The sequence below is a fragment of the Somniosus microcephalus genome, chromosome 5 (assembly GCF_052327205.1).
Source record: "Somniosus microcephalus isolate GS21.2 chromosome 5, FLI_Smic_1.0, whole genome shotgun sequence".
NCBI lineage: Eukaryota > Metazoa > Chordata > Chondrichthyes > Squaliformes > Somniosidae > Somniosus > Somniosus microcephalus.
The window spans coordinates 213191425-213209030 of record NC_140991.1 but is presented as its reverse complement, the minus strand read 5'-3'; the positions used below and the strand labels follow the sequence as shown (position 1 = coordinate 213209030).

The 17606-nt window shown below is 47.2% G+C and overlaps 1 long non-coding RNA gene across 1 annotated transcript in view; it reads right to left on the bottom strand.

Annotated features, from left to right (window-relative positions):
- Positions 1 to 1151: 1151 nt before the first annotated feature.
- LOC147117570 (uncharacterized) overlaps positions 1152 to 17606 on the bottom strand; it is a 103539-nt gene continuing 87084 nt past the window's right edge. Inside the window, exon 3 of the long non-coding RNA XR_015078298.1 lies at positions 1152 to 1284. This is a non-coding gene — a long non-coding RNA (uncharacterized LOC147117570). The remainder of the gene's footprint in view (positions 1285 to 17606) is intronic.

Genomic DNA, 17606 nt, shown 5'->3' with positions numbered 1-17606 from the left:
TTGGGGTGGATTTTAGTACAGTTCTTCTGATCTCCCACTGTAACTTTGACAGAAGATTGACAGAATCCCTGATGAAATGGTGTAAACGGCCATTTTTACTCGTTTCTCCAGGGGTTCTGCCGAAGTTGCATTGGGACATTGGGAGAACTCCTCTGGAAGTCCCAAGCATCTATCTCTACCTGAAAATAACTGTTCATAATATTAATCTTCACAGCTCTATCGAAACAAGCCCTAATTATTGTCATAACTGTGACCCTTCATCCCTAATGGATGTACTCTATACCTTTTCCACTGTTTTCATATCCTTCCTATAATGTGGTGTCCAAAACTGTACACAATAGGTAGGTTTTCTGAGCCCTTGCCTATGGTGAGGTAGCTATGGAAAATTGACCCTAACCTCCAACTATGATGTAACTAAGATCTTGTATAAATTCAACATTACCTCCTTGCTTTTGTTTTCTGTGCCTCTAGATACAAAACCAAGGATTATGTTTGTCTTTTTTAAGACCTTATTTACTCGTGTTGCCACCTTTAATAACCTGTGTGTTTGCACACCATGGTCCCCGTGCTTACCCAGTCCATTTATAGTCTTACCATTTGATGTGTTTTTCCTTTCCTTATCCTTACTTCCAAATGTATCACTTCCTGTTTCTCACACCAATGACTTGCACATATATTGCCATTGCTTCATTGTCACTGCGTCAAAATTCTGGAACTCCCTATCTAACAGCACTGTGGGAGCATCTTCACCACATGGACTGCAGTTGTTCAAGAAGAAGGCCCATCAACTAAAGATGGGCAATATATGCCAGCCATGCCAGTAAAGCCCACATCCCGAGAATTAATTTTGAAAAAGTTAAAAAACTTTTTTCATACCATAAGCATTCCATTTGATGGAAGAACCTCACTGAGTGATACCATCCAAACTCTCCAGCTGTCTGGGAGCCTTTGGTAATTTCTCTCAGTCTCCTGGCTGCTGTTGTGTTGAGAAATTCTCCTGAACTATCCCTAGTCTGTTTCTTTTGGCTAAAATATTATTCCACAATGTGCATACATGCATTTATAAATAAAACAGATTCCTAAGTCAGAATGTGCACAGATTAAATTTTTAAAACTTTAAACAAAGATGCATCAGTTTGCACTTACCACTGTTCAAATTTTGGTGGCAAATGACTTAATATAAATAAAACTTTGTCCAAGTTGCTTCTGCTGAGATCCAATCTTCTTTTGCAGCTCCTTACAACTTGCCACTGCTGCAACGAACTCTTGCAGAGGCAAACTAGCCTGCGCCAGGGTAAAACACCATGAGATAAATGGCATTAATTGTATACAGATAAATTGTTTAGTTTTGATTATATACTGAATAGAAAATATATTGTGACATTAATGCTCATAAACACTGCAATGTATTCCCAAGTACTGATGTATCTATTTCACACAGTGGTTTTACTGTTCAATGTTTAATAGTTTATCACAATTTAATGCTGCGTGCTATGAAATAAGAGTCGGCAATAACTTTCTGATGGACTTGCAATTCTTCCTCAAACTACTAACTTAACTTCCTGATGGTTTTGTTTAAGTTGAAAAGTATGCACTGAGGTTAAGATCATGATTAGGTTAACTGGTTTGTGCTTCACAGGCTTTTGGACATAATCTCTGCTTCTTAATCTCTACAGTATAGCATGAATACTACACAGAAAGAAAATCAACTAACTAGCTTCCAATAGGCTCGTGAAGACTAATTGTACTACTCACAGAATCACAGAAACCCCACAAGTGCAGATAGAGGCCATTTCGGCCCATCGAGCCTGCACCGACACATATCCCACCCGATCCCCGTAACCCCTACACCAACACATATCCCACCCGATCCCCGTAACCCCACGTATTTAATCCCCCTAACACTAAGGGTCAATTTATCATAGCCAATCAACCTAACTCACACATTTTTGGACTGTTGTTACCCTTGTACTAATTCCTAGAAATCATGAATGCATTGCTGTTGTGTAACTGTATGGAGTTTTATGGACCAAACTCACCAGTTTTTTGCCATTTAAAAAAAATAATTAATTCATTCTCGGGGCATGGGTGTCGCTGGCAAGGTCAGTATTTCTTTCCCATCCCTCGTTGCCTTGAGAAGGTGGTGGTGGGCCTTCTTCTTGAACCACTGGTAGCCATTTGATACAACTGAGTGGCTTGCTAGACCACTTCAGAGAACATTTAAGAGTCAACCACGTTGGTGTGGGACTGGAATCACATGTAGGCCAGAATGAGTAAGGATGGCAACATTCCTTCTCTAAAGGGCATTAGTAAACCGATTGTTCCTCTTTTTTGAGAGTTCATCTGCTGAGCCCATGGGGGTAGAGATTTACCTTGGGTGGTCATGCAAAATGGGTGACAGTGAATCGGCAGCCAGTTTTACACTCCACCCGATTTATTTTCCAATGGATTCACTATCAATTGTTTTGAGCTACTGCCCAAGATTCATTTCTTGCCAGAGCTAAACTCGAAAGTCAAATTTCTGCAGATAAACCTGAAACTTCCCCAGAGAGAAAAAGTCTCTAAAATGAAGCCAGAGGTTGGTTAAAAACATGTATATATCCAGGGTAGCACACAGACCAGCACAGCTAGTATTAGGTGTGTTGGGTAAGCCTCATCAACTAGCAGCTTGGACAACCTCACAACATCATGGGACAAATCTAGGCATAGGGGATTACAATGCCTCTCATTGATAACACATTGCAGGTAGCCTGCCTAAATTTACTGTAATGCTAATGATTCAGCACCTTAACACTCGCTAAGGAAATGCTAATACTGTAGGAACGGAGGTTCCTGTCAAAAAGACTGAGTTCGACTCAGGCAATTAAAATAATGAACTTTAATGAAACAAAACGAGTTTAAACTGGAAACTGCTAGAACACATCAATAACAGGTCTACTGTCCTCGAGGGCTCCACGAGGACTGATCCTCTGGTCCGAAGACTGACGTCATGATGTCATCACGTTCTTCACGCCATTGGGGCATCACGTGACTAACGGCATGATGTCATCACGTTGAAACCGCGCTGTAAAGGTAACTAGACATTGTACAGTCAAACAGTGTAATTAAAGGTACAGGAACAGACAGTAACTACATTGCTGTGAAAGGAATTATGTACAACTGCTCTGAGTCCTTTGGTGGCCCCGCCACATGCGCCCCCCCAGAATTGTCTTTAACAGAACAGGTGAGGCGAGGAGGAGGCCTGATGAGCCTGTCCGATCGACTTCGATACCCTGGTAGAGGAAGTTGACGACCGGTGATCGAGTTGGCAGTCAGTTGTGGCTGAGCAGGCGCAGCGAGTGCAGTCGAGTTGGCAGGCGGCTTTGGTCGATCTGGTGCAGCGGCAGCGGGCGGTCGGCCACGTTTGGGTGGTTGAGCGACAACGACAGGGTGGTCCAGGTCCAGGTGAGCCGGCTTCAAGCGGTCCACCGATATGTGATCCGGCTTCCCTCCGACGTAGACCGAAAAGGATTTGTCTCCTGGTTCGATGACGTGGAAAGGACCAGTGTAAGGGGGCTTGAGTGGAACCCGGTGAGCGTCGTGGCGGACGAATACATACACCACATTCTTCAGTCCCGGTGGCACGTAGGAGTTCTGCAAACCGTGATTGGACGTAGGTATCAGAGCGAAGCATCTGGCCGCTTCCTGGTGGCGAACGAGTTGCTGGGAGGTGGACCATGGCTCTGTGGGGGAAGGGAGGAAATCTCCTGGTACATGGAGCGGCTGGCCATAGACAAGTTCAGCTGAAGATGATCGTAGGTCGTCTTTGGGCGCCGTACGAAGACCCAACAGGACCCATGGGAGTCTGTCCACCCATCCTGCACCTTGAAGACTGGCCTGAAGAGAGGCTTTAAGCGACCTGTGGAATCGCTCGCAAAGGCCGTTTGCCTGTGGATGATAGGCGGTGGTGCGATGAAGTTTGGTACCGAGCCCCTGAGCCACAGCGTTCCAAAGTTCCGAGGAAAATTGTGGCCCACGGTCAGAAGAGATGTCCGCCGTTACCCCGAAATGGGCAACCCAACAGGAGATGAAAGCTCTAGTGACGTCTGCCGAAGTGGTGGAAACCAAAGGAATTGCCTCTGGCCACCTAGTGGTGCGGTCCACTATGGTGAGGAGATGAGTATAACCCTGAGAAGACGGAAGCGGCCCCACGAGGTCCACATGCACATGGTCAAAACGACGCTCCGGAACAGTGAACGTAGCCACTGGAGCCTTGACATGACGCTGGACTTTGGCCTTCTGGCATACGACGCAGGTATTAGCCCAGTCACGGACACCGATGTGCATACCTTTCCAGACGAACTTGGCCGACATAAGCCATTGCGAAGCCTTCATCCCCGGGTGCGACAACCCGTGTATGGCATCAAAAACCTTCTGGCGCCATGCGACTGGCACGATAGGTCGAGGAACTCCCATGGAAACGTCGCAAAGGAGCGTGGCACCTGCGGCCTGGAAAATGACGTTGGTCACTTGGAAGCTAGAGGGAACGGTTCTGTATGATTGGACCTCCGAGTCCGAGGCCTGATCTGCAGCCATGAGGGCGTAGTCGATTCCCAGGTGCACCGCATGGACCGTCGCACGGGAGAGGCAATCTGCCACTGGGTTGTCCTTACCAGACACATGTTGAATGTCCATGGTAAATTCGGAAATGAACGTCAAGTGACATTGTTGACGAGCGGACCACGGTTCGGCGGTCTTGGCCATGGTGAATGTAAGGGGTTTGTGGTCGACAAAAGCCATGAAGGGGCACCCCTCCAATAAAAACCGGAAATGGCGAATGGCGAGGAAAAGGGCCAGTAGCTCCCTATCAAAGGTGCTGTACTTTTTTTCATTCTTTCGTAGTTGACGGCTGAAAAATGCCAGCGGTTGCCACGTGCCGTTGATCCACTGTTCTTGCACTGCACCGATGGCGTAGTCTGACGCGTCGGTGGTAAGGGCGATAGTAGCACCTGGAAACGGGTGCGCCAGCATGGTTGCGTTGGCCAAGGCATTCTTGGTGTCGCCGAATGCCTGGACCATCTCAGCTGTCCAGCTGATTGGATCTTTACCGAACTTGCCCTTGAGGGCCCCGAACAAAGGTTGCATGAGTTGAGCCGCCTTGGGGACAAAACGGTGGTAGAAGTTGACCATCCCCAGGAACTCCTGCAAGGCCCTGACTGTCGACGGCCGCGGGAAAGAAGTAACTGCCTCAACCTTCGTCGACAAAGGGACGGCACCGTCCGATGTTATGCGATGTCCCAGGAAGTCGATTTGTTGCAGGCCGAACTGGCACTTGGCCGGGTTGATGATCAAACCGTGTTGGCTGAGGCGCGTAAAGAGGGAACGCAAATTGGAGATATGCTCCTCCTTGCTGGCACTGGCAATGAGCATGTCGTCAAGATAGACAAAAATGAAATGCAGGTCTCGAAGAACGGAGTCCATTAAACGCTGGAACGCCTGTGCTGCATTCCTTAAGTCAAACGGCATCCACAGGAACTCAAAGAGGCCAAAAGGGGTGATGACTGCGGTTTTCAGGACGTCTTGTGGGTGCACTGGAACCTGGTGATATCCACGGACGAGGTCAACTTTAGAGAAGATAGAATTTCCCGCCAAATGGGCCGAGAAATCCTGGATATGCGGGATCGGGTACCGATCCGGAGTGGTGGCGTTGTTCAGGCGTCGGTAGTCACCGCATGGCCGCCAGCCGCTGCCTGGTTTCGGCACAATGTGGAGAGGCGAGGACCAGGGACTCTTGGATCGCCGAATGATCCCGAGCCGCTCCATCGTGTCGAACTCCGCCTTCGCAGCTGCGAGCTTGCCGGGTTCGAGCCTTCTAGCCCACGCATAAACCGGGGAGCCAATGGTGGTGATGTGATGTTCAACACCATGTTTCGTTGCCGAAGAGGAGAAGGTGGGCCTTGTCAGCTCCGGAAACTCCCCGAGGAGCCGCGTGAAGTCATCTGGAGGAGGGAAAGCACAGGCAATGGAGCGCGCCACGGAGGTACCGTGGAAGCACAGAATCGAGTGGAAGGTGGCCGCGTTGATCAGCCAGCGGTGCCGGACATCGACTAGTAGGCTGTTGGCACACAGAAAATCCGCCCCTAGGATAGCCTGTGAGACTGTGGCCGTGACGAATTCCCAAAAGAAGCGCTGACCGCCGAAACAGACTTCGACCCGCCACTTTTAGAACGTTCGAATTGCTGCGCCATTAGCCGCTATGAGGGAAAAACTGAGGTTCCCAGTCTGCATGTCGAGCTTCGATGCAGGTAGAATGCTACACTGCGCCCCGGTGTCGCAAAGAAAATGGCAGCCCGAGAGGGAATTGGTGATATAGAGGAGTTTCCCCGTAGAACCGATGGCCATCGCCACCGTGGAACGCCCGTTAGACTTGGTCATCCGTCGCCAGGGACGCCACCTGCGCTTTCTTGTTGTCTTTTTTTTGGGCGAGAAACAGCAGGGGGAACGGCAGCATCGTGCTTTCGCACCAAAACGGGTGTGGTAGGAACACCAGCCCGCTGTAGGAGAAGCCAGAACCACGTCTGTGGGGGGTGGGCGCCTCATGGCCGCGCAGCACTGCTGGGTAACCGTGAAAATCTTATCGGCTTCGGCCACAAGCTTGGTGCAGTCTGTAATGTCGGATCTGGCTAGGGCAACCTGAACCTGTTTAGGCAGTTGATAGAGGAAAAGCTCCCGGAAGAGGAAACATTCCGGTTCAGCACCCAAGAGCGTGAGCATTTCACAGAATCACAGAATCACAGAAACCCCACAGTGCAGATAGAGGCCATTTCGGCCCATCGAGCCTGCACTGACACATATCCCACCCGATCCCCGTAACCCCTACACCAACACATATCCCACCCTATCCCCGTAACCTCACGTATTTAATCCCCCTAACACTAAGGTTCAATTTATCATAGCCAATCAACCTAACCCGCACATCTTTTTGGACTGTGGGAGGAAACCGGAGCACCCGGAGGAAACCCATGCAAACACGGGGAGAATGTGCAAACTCCACACAGACAGTCACCCGAGCCGGATTCGAACCCGGGTCCCTGGCGCTGTGAGGCAACAGTGCTAACCACTATGCCACCGTGCTGCCCTCATGAGCTCGGACGGCTTGGAGTCCCCGAGGCTGGGCAGCGTGATGAGCCGGCGAGCACGCTCCGACTTTGATAGCCCGAAAACCTGAAGCAACCGCGTCTTAATCGCATCATACTTGCTGTCAGTTGGAGGACTACCGAGGAGGCTGATGATCCGTGATGCAGTTACGCTGTCGAGGGCGGAGACCACGTAATAATAACGGGTCTGATCCGCGATGATGTTCCGAATGGTGAACTGGGCTTCACCCTGGATGAACCAGGCATCTGGTTGTTGCTCCCAGAACTGTGGCAGTTTCAGTGTGACGGCATTCGTGTCCATGTCGAATCTTCCACGAAAATCATTCGTAGAAGTCGGGGTCACCAATGTAGGAACGGAGGTTCCTGTCAAAAAGACTGAGTTCGACTCAGGCAATTAAAACAAGGAACTTTAATGAAACAAAACGAGCTTAAACTGGAACCTGCTAGAACACATCAATAACAGGTCTACTGTCCTTGAGGGCTCCACCAGGACTGATCCTCTGGTCAGAAGACTGACGTCATGACATCATCACGTTCTTCCCGCCATTGGGGCATCACGTGACTAACGGCATGACGTCATCACGTTGAAACCACGCTGTAAAGGTAACCAGACATTGTACAGTCAAACAGTGTAATTAAAGGTACAGGCACAGATAGTAACTACATTGCTGTTAAAGGAATTATGTACAACCACTCTGAGTCCTTTGGTGGCTCCGCCACAATACATCACTTTACCATACTCAGAATATTAGGATTCACTCCATATTCAAAATGAGGTGGCTGACTTGTTTTTTTACATCAAGAAACTGAGAACAAAATGTAGATCATTCCAAAAGATTAATCCCTCAACTGAAATCAAAAACAAAAGTCAACATAAGTCACAAGACTATCAGAAGTACAAACTGAAGGAGCATTTCTTTCATGGGCACACATCCTAATTCTAGGCAGGATTCAAAATCTCTGTTCAATTCAAAAAGCGACCTCTCACCAGTTCCACCCCCCAACCCCCACGTTCTTCGCTCGCCATTGACTAACTGATTTTGGAAGACCATAGAACCTTCCTAACCAGTTTTTCTAAAAATAGAGGCTTAGAAATTAGTTTGTGTCCATTTATTTTAATGGAAAGGAAAATCAGGGGTGTATAACAGGCAGCCAATCCACTGCCATCTGTTTTGTACCCCCACTGAAATTGAATTTCACTCCCTGCTGTTTATAGTTAATATTCCCTCAAACAAGGTACAGCCCAGGCAACTTTGATATGTAGATTGTAATGGTCACATTATTCAGAGCCCTTCTGAGCCCATTGTGTCCTTTTCAGAGATGTTTTTACTTCATCCTTATTTCTTTAAACTATTGACTGTTCTTTTTCAAAAATATTGGGCCATAATTTTGCTGTGGCCAGGCATCTAAAGGCGTCTGCCATTAGTTAGACTTGCCCATACAGATTTAGGTTTTAAATTTTTTCCGTGGCAATTTGCTGAAGGTGCAAGGTGATAATGTCACAGCAAAGGAAACTGGGCATCTGGGACATGAGTAAACAGGGCAAGCAACTGTGTATCTCCTTAACCAATCAGCTAGAAGGATTGTGAAATTAACAATACAAGGACTGAGAAAATAGAGTAGGTGAATTCAATGTCAAATCAGGCACAGAAACAAAAATAAAGAGAGGGAAAGAAAGATTGGATGAAGAGAGAAAATAGAGACATAAAAGAAAAGTAAAAAAATTAAAAAATTTTAATTTGACATTTTTAAAATCTCCAACAATAATTAAAACCTGAAAGAATGAGACTCTCCACTTGTAATAGTTAATTTTCAGTGCCAGGGATGTTGATTGGCAGTAATTAACAATTAGCACATCATTAAAAGTGTATTTGCGCTTGAAATTACAAGCTTTAACTTTCTGTGTAAGTTTAGTTTGTATCTACTGCACAAGTACAGCAACTTCACGACATTCAATGCATTTCAATAGTGAGGCAGAGAGCAAGATTCTGTTTTCACCAAGCTAATGGCGGAGCGGCGCATCTTGGACAGCTACTTTTGAATATTTACGTTTAACCCCGCATCTGCTCCTCGCCTGAAGTTGCTGCAGCATTTGTGCATAAATAACGGCATGCACCATTAGCCTCATCTATATTTTGACAGCAAGTTCTGGCCCAACATCTTTATTCAATTTTCACTACTTCATTGTAACACTGCCTGAAAACATTAAGTCATGGAAGATACAATAAATAATGAAATGAGAAGCTGCAGATCCAAGGACTCTAATTTTACTAAACACTAGCCAGATTGCTAAAAGGCAGCAAATATTCAGGAATGTCCGACAGTGCCAATGGAACGTTCCATCATAGACCTGAGCAGATGGTGATCTCGCATCAACTACTAGACAGCTTATATTGTAAAACTACAAACTCTTTGAACATTTGTTGCTGATAGATTGGAGATACTTTACCATTTCAAGGTGGTTATTAGCTTGATTACCTAAATGCACAGAATCAATCGATTTCTATTACATCCGAATCATAGAACTCTCAGCATTTGCCTAATCGGAAATACTTTGCTTAGATCAAAAAGAAGTGGAAACACAATCTAACCTTTTGGCATTATGTAACATATAACCTGCACATGTGTTTGTATAAACATTTACTGTCTGTTCATCGTTAGTCGTAAACCTATCGCTTCATCAAAGTATATATTACGAATATTACTTTAATACACAACTTCAATTCAGTTATTCCCAAATTGATTTCCATTGGTAGGGAAGTGACTGAAGATGAATTAAACTTATGAAAGTGCAGGGAGAATGGACTAAGTTGCTTTTATAATCCGTTTTATTCTGAAGAAAAATTGACAATATTTACCAATCTACAAAGTCAGATTGGAAATGGATTAACTTTTCATTAAATGTATTATGCACAGTTCCCTAAACTGGCAATCTGAGGCTTTGTAGTTACAACAGTTCCTGTCCTGCATTGCTATAAATTAACTGGCACAGTAATTCTACATTTTCAGGATAGGTTTCAGAACACTCTGCAGTGCACTACATTTGAACGAGGGAAAAAAGCTGTTTCACCTCTGTCCCTATCAAATATCATTGTTTGAAGTAAAGGGCAACACTTATTAAAAATCAAGCACTTGAACACATTCCCATTACCAAAGATCAGACATGATCATCTGAAAATAATACAAGATCATAGGAAAGTATACAGCAGTCTGTGCGCTGAGGAGTGATCATTTTCACACAACCATGAGGTTTTGTTTTCTATCATACACTGGCCTACTCCTATATCACCTGACCATGAAAATTGATCACATATGTTTTTTTTTCTTTCCGCCCCACCCACCCCACCCTACTCTCCATTCTTCTCTCAGAGGTTGCGCAATGTAAACACTTGTTTGCTGTTTTAATTTGCCACAGTAACTCACTCCAGCCAGCTGCAACCCCTGCCTGTGGGGTTCAGACTGAAACCGCTAGACGTGCTCAGACTGGGATTCCATGCATTTACTAAACATTAAACACCTGACTTAAAAACCTGATCTCCTTCAAAGATGTTATGAGATGTTTATTAATGCATTTCAGGACACTGACTGTTTATGTTACTCTCAATGAAAGTGCAAGCTTCTAAGGAATTATTTAAAACAGACCACTGCATATGGCAACTGAATAAAGCTCTGTTTATTGATAGATTTCTTTTCAGGAAAAATATTGCGCTAATTATAAAGTCATCTAAGTTTCCGCTTCCCATTTTAATGTCATTTTTCTTGCTTCCTTTTGTACCAATCCCTTTTCTGTGCCTAAACTACTCCAGCACAAGAAGTTTGATCTTCTAATTTTTCCCCCACCTCAGGGACATGTATAATTTTGCTCAGCATTTTAGTAGGACGATGCCGACTGAAGTCAGGAAGTCACTGTGTGGGGAACGGATGGTAGACGCCACATCCTACCCCACAGTATCTTCGCACGTTACATTGAGTTACATAAAATCACTTACTACACAGCGACAAGCCATTCAGCCAACCAGTCTGTGTTGGTGGTAATCTTCCACATGAGTAGCAGTCCTAATCCCACGTGTCTGCTCTGTTCCCACATCCCTTAACCCCCTTTCCTTCAACTACCTATCTAACCTATTGTTAACTGTTGACATGGTCTCTGCTTCAATCACTAACTTTGGTATTGCATTCCACAGCCCTCTGTGTAGAGAGTTGCTCTTGCTCTTTGTGCTAAATCTCTTACTTTTAATCTTATATCTAAGTCCTTTTATTCTAGACCCCTCAATCACTAGAAGCAATCTAAATCAATCTAATCTGTCCCAACCATTGATAATTTTAAACACCTCTACCATATCACCCATAATCTTTTTTGCCTAATGAAAATAGCTCCATTAATATGCCAGCACACTGGACTGTCATCTGTCAGATCCTTTGTGAAATAGTTATGCAGGTTAAAACTATGCAGATATTTTGAAAAGAACAGCAGAAAGTGAGTTCTGAAATAAATTATAATTACATTCTAAAAAGCACTACAAGATTGAATATTTTAATCACAATTCATTGCATTCCAAACTTAAAGCAACTAAATGACTGATGAGTTTATGTTGTAATGTGCTTCCCTTGAGGTTGTAACTTGCTTGCATTAGCTGGAATGATGAAATGGTTCACATTTTAAACACACTCCCCAATTATACCATACCTCTTTGTGACCCGCAGGTTTATTTGCAGTTGTTATTTTTCCAAGAGAAGGAAATTCTGTGATTGCTGAGTTTCCTTGAATCACTCAGGGATAAAGAAGAAGATCTGGAGATCTACAGTTCTCTTTAAAGGGGCAGAACTAGTACAGAATTGTCCCTTTTGCTGGTCTGTGGATGATCTTTAAACCTGTATTTTGGGATTTTTGCCTGTGCATGTGCCTATATATGTTTGGATGCACAGTGTGTGTGGGGGTATGTGTGTGTGTCCTTGCTTGCATGTGTGTTTGTGTGTTGTGCTTGCATATACATACATAGTTTAATGTGTATATGTGTACAACCATATGTGTGCATTTGTGTGATTTTTTGCATAGATAATAACATCTTCTGCTACAAAATTAATTTTAGAAACAAGTAGTACTTCAATGAAGTTTCATTATTACAATCTCATTGGGACCAACACAGCAATTCTTCTCATTAAAGTGCCAGGCCGTCGATTAAGTAATTAGAATAATGGAAAAAAGTAAGATATGAGATGAGTGGTTTATAAAGACAGATTTTACACAGTTTGAGAGGTTTGAGGGGTTGGGAACCTGTGCAGGGGTTGGGAACCTGTGCAGGGAGACAGAGGAAAGGAAAACAAGGATAGAAGCAAAAGACAGAAAGGAGAAAAGCATAAGTGGCAGTCAGAGTAATCAAGGGTTTAAATCAAAAATGGCCACAGTAAATAATAATTCTAAAAGGTCTGAGTGTTAAAAAAAGAAGCCTGAAGGCTTTGTGTCTTAATGCGAGGAGCATTCATAATAAAGTGGATTAATTAGCTGCGCAAATAGATGTAAATGGATATGATATGATTGGGATTACGGAAACATGGCTCCAGGGTGACCAGGGCTGGGAACTCAACGTCCAGGGGTATTCAATATTCAGGAAAGACAGGCAAAAAGGAAAAGGAGGTGGGGTAGCATTGCTGGTTAAAGAGGAGATTAACACAATTGCAAGGAAGGATATTAGCTCTGATGATGTAGAATCTGTATGGGTAGAGCTGAGAAATATCAAGGGACAGAAAACGTTAGTGGGAGTTGTATACAGACCCCCAAACAGTAATGCGGAGGTTGGGATGGCAGTAAACGGGAAATTAGAGATGCGTGCAATAAGGGCAAAGCAGTTATCATGGGTGACTTTAATCTACATATAGATTGGGCTAACCAAATTAGTAACAATACTGTGGAGGAGGAATTCCTGGAGTGTATACGGGATGGTTTCCTGGACCAATATGTCGAGGAACCAACTAGAGATCAGGCCATCTTAGACTGGGTATTATATAATGAGAAAGGAATAATTAGCAATCTTGTTGTGCGAGGCCCCTTGGGGTGGAGCGATCATAATATGATTGAATTCTTCATTAAGATGGAGAGTGAAGTATTTGACTCAGAGACTAGGGTCCTGAATTTAAATAAAGGAAACTACAATGGTATGAGGCGCGAGTTGGGTAGGATTGATTGGGGAATGTTTCTCAAAGGGTTGACGGTGGATAGGCAATGTCAAACATTTAAAGATCGCATGGATGAACTACAGAATTTGTTCATCCCTGTTTGGCATAAAAATAAAACAAACAAGGTGAATCAACCGTGGCTAACAAGGGAAATTAGGGATAGCATAAGATCCAAGGAGAGGACATATAATTTGGCCAGAAAAACAAGCAAACCTGAGGATTGGGAGCAGTTTAGGATTCAACAAAGGAGGACAAAGGGATTAATTAAGAGGGGAAAATAGAGTATGAGAGTAAGCTTGCAGAGAACATAAAAACTGACTGTAAAAGCTTCTATAGATATGTGAAGAGAAAAAGATTGGTGAAGTCAAGCATAGGTCCCTTGCAGTCAGAATCAGGGGAATTTATAATGGGGAACAAAGAAATGGTGGACCAATTAGATACATACTTTGTTTCTGTCTTCACAAAGGAGGACACAAATAACCTCCCAGAGATGTTGGGGTACAAGAAATTCAGTTGTTTGCGCCAGCCGCTAGCGCCTTAGGAGGAGGAGAAGTGGGGCGCTAAGCAGCTAGCGCCCAGGCACGGCGCGATCTGCGCCTCTCGCGAACTTCAGTTAAGATTTAGCGGCGGCGCAAAACCTTTGCGCGCGCTCAGCTGCGCGCGCAGATCCTGACGTCATTTCATGGTGCAACGCCCTTTGTGCGCCCCGAACCGGAAATTCAGTGGCACCGGCCTATTGTGCGCCTGGCGCCCCTAGCGACTGGTAGAGGGGAATGGTTCCCAGTCGGTGCGGGGGGTGCTAATTAAAGGGGACTCCTCCTGCAGTATAAATGGCAGCCATTTTGCACCACTCCTTCTTTGTGAGAGATGGATCTTTGGAGAGAGACAAAGGTAGAGAGCTTTCTGGTTTGGTTCAACACTCGCACAGGTACTTGTGGCTTCAGGCCACAGCTTTGCACTTGTCTTTAACTTCAGTGTCATAGCATTGATTGGAAACATATAATGGGGGCTGCAATGGGTGGAAACGTTGGGCTTCTCCATTGCATTCAAAGGGCTCAGAGACGCCGTGAGAGAGTGCCAGTCATGGCCAGACGGAGAAGGGTCAACAGGTGTCGGCAAAGGAGGCCTTACCCACCCAGGGTATACCACCAGCAGTTCTCATATCTGAACATGTCTGAGGAGCAGTGTGTTCGGAGGCTGCAATTCAGAAGGGCGGTGGTCACTGAGATCTGCCACCTGCTTCGCGGAGATCTGCAGCCACAGCTGAGGAGTAGGACGTCTCTGTCGGTGGCAGTGAAGGTGATGGTGGCTCTCAACTTCTATGCCACCGGCTCCTTCCAATCCACTGCTGGGGACATTTCCAACATCTCCCAGTTTGCGGTACATTGCTGCATCCGCCAGGTGACCAATGCCCTTTTCAGAAGGAGACGTCAGTTCATCTCCTTCCCCATGACCATTGACAAGCAGCAAGAGCGTGCAATGGGCTTTGCAGCATTAGCGGGCTTCCCCATGGTGCAGGGCACCATTGACTGCACCTCTAGAGAATGCCGAGGATTACCGCAACCGGAAGGGCTACCATTCGCTCAACGTGCAGTTGGTGTGTGACCACAGGCAGCTCATCCTAGCTGTCAATGCCTGCTTTCCAGGCAGCAGCCATGATGCCTTCATCCTGCGCCAGACTTCTGTGGCAGACATGTTCGAGGCCCAGCCTCACCCACGAGGATGGCTTCTCGGGGACAAAGGCTATCCTTTGTGCACCTGGCTGATGACCCCGCTTCGTGCGCCCAGCACCCCTGCTGAAGAGGGATACAATGACAGCCATCAAGCAACCAGGAACATCATTGAGCAAACAATCGGCGTGCTGAAGCAACAGTTCCGCTGTCTGGATCGTTCCGGGGGAGCCCTACAGTACTCGCCTGAGCGAGTCTCCCATTTCGTTGTCGTGTGCTGCATGCTGCACAACCTGGCTATCCGCAGGACTCAGCCACTGCCGGCAGACATTGGAGGACCACCAGAGGAGGAGGAGGAGGAGGAGGAGGACCAGCACAGGAGGGAGGCAGAAAGTGCAAGGGCCGCCCGTCGGTGGGTTATTGCAAGTCGGTTCTAGGCCCCCTCTCAGGGAATGGCTTGTGCCAATGGCAGAAGATGAATGTAGCCGCTCCACAAGCCATCAGCCGAGCAGGGCAACCAGGACTTCCAAAAGAAAGCATGGACAGTGCGATTTAAGAATTTTTTTTACTGTGATACCCCTGTGCCCTTCCCACATGACAAACTAATGGAGAGAAACCCCCCCCAAAAAACACAAATACACCAGTCTCGGCCTTTAAATACGAAACAAATACACCAGTCTCGGCCTTTAAATATGAAACAAATACAGCAGTCTCGGCCTTTATATATGAAACAAATACAGCAGTCTCGGCCTTTATATATGAAACAAACATTTGGCCACACCTTCTACTTATTCCCCTGCGAGGGTGATCCGTTTCGCTTCCATGACTGGCCCCTACCCGCCCTGCAGCTCCTCCTCAATGGGACCCCAGTGGCTGCAGCATGGCTGGAGGAAGGCTGCTGAGGGTCAGATGGTGAGATGGCAGATGCCCTTGGGGGTCAGCCTGGACCAGCTCTGGGCCTGGAGGGGCCGACTGCTGACTGCTCCAACTCTGCTTGGGCGGCAGCAGTCTGTCCAACAGCTGGTGGCAGCTGCAATGGAGGAGTGACAGTGTTGGCTGCAGGAATGCTGCCAAACTGACAGATCACAGGCACTTCCTGGTCGGCTGATACATTGGCACGTGCACGGGCCAGCACTGCAGCATGCGCAGCTATCTGCTGAGGCACAGACTGCTGGGCTGCTGTGGCACGGCGAGTGCCCCGGCGATGCCTGGCCGATCCAGTGAGTGTGGCAGCAGTTAGTGCCCGTGTGGCCCTGGTCTGTGTCTGCATGACAGCAGCCAGTGAATGCACGGCACGACTGAGCACTTGGCTAGAAGCCGCCTGTGAAGCAGCAAAGTCCTGCTGACTCCTAGCCTGTGCTGCCGCGATGTCCTGCAGACTCCTGGCCTGTGCTGCACTGAATTGTTGCAGACTCCTGGCCTGTGCTGCCCCGAATTCCTGCACACGCCCTGCCAGTGACACTATGGAGTCAGGCATCCTTGCCACTGCAGCCATGAGCTCAGTGTGCCTGCGCTCAGCCTGGGCGCCCATTTCCGCTAGGAGCCGCACCTCCTCTGCGCTCACCATAGCAGGACTGGAGGCCGCACTCACCCTCCGGGGAGAAGGCCGCCGAGCTTTTCTACCCCTCCCGCGTTGCTGCAGCCCGCTGGTCCCCGGAGCTTCACTATCCTCCGACTCTTCCCCCCCTGCTCCCCTCCAGGGAAGATGTGTCACCATCATGGCCATGGGCTGCCTCGGCTGAGGGTGTCCCTGATGGTCTGGCTTCCTCTTCCTCCTCCTCTATGTCTCACTTGGACACAGTGCCAGCTTGAGGGGCCGCCTCCTCACCTGGTGAGTCACCATCTGAAAGCAGGGAGGCACAAGAGTTGCTTTAGAGTGAGGACAGGGCGGCAGCGAGGGAGGCATGAGTGCTGCTGTGCACTGCATTGGTTCGATAGTGGCAAAGGATGCTGGTGTGAGGCGCAAGTGGAAAGGGAGAGGTCAAAAAGGTGATGACCTTACCATTGGTGCCCAGAACAGGGTCAGCATCTCCAGTGGTGACGGGGCCACTCAGCCGGCCTGCCATGATCTGTTCCACTCGCTGCTCGAGGTCGCTCAGCTGTTTCAGGTCAGGACGGCCTCCCCCGGTCTGTCGCTGCTGTCTTCTGTTATGCGCCAGCTTGGCCTGCAAGAGAAAGGACAGCCTCTAAGTACAGTGTCAAGCCCTGATCTTGCCCGCACTGCCTCTCATGGTCGATTAGCCCTGACAGTGTCAAGCCCTGATCTTGCCTGCACTGCCTCCCATGGTCAAATAGCCCTGACAGTGTCTAAAGTCCTGAATGCACAAGTGCTTTTCATGACAGTCCCATAGCTGCTGGATGAGGGCTGGCCATTAGGGCTTTCAGACCCGTTTGGCCATAAAGTGAAGTGCACATGCAGGGATGAGGAGGATACTGGAAACGGTACTCACCCTGACAACCCGAGTTAGGTCGTTGAATTTTTTCCGGCACTGGGTTGGTGTCCTGCCAACCACGCTGTTGGACGTGACCCTGTTTGCCACATCCCTCCATGCTTTCTCGTATTCGGCGGGCAGCGGCCTCCTGCCACCCTCAGGGAAGAGGATATGGCGCCTGTGGTCCACTGCGC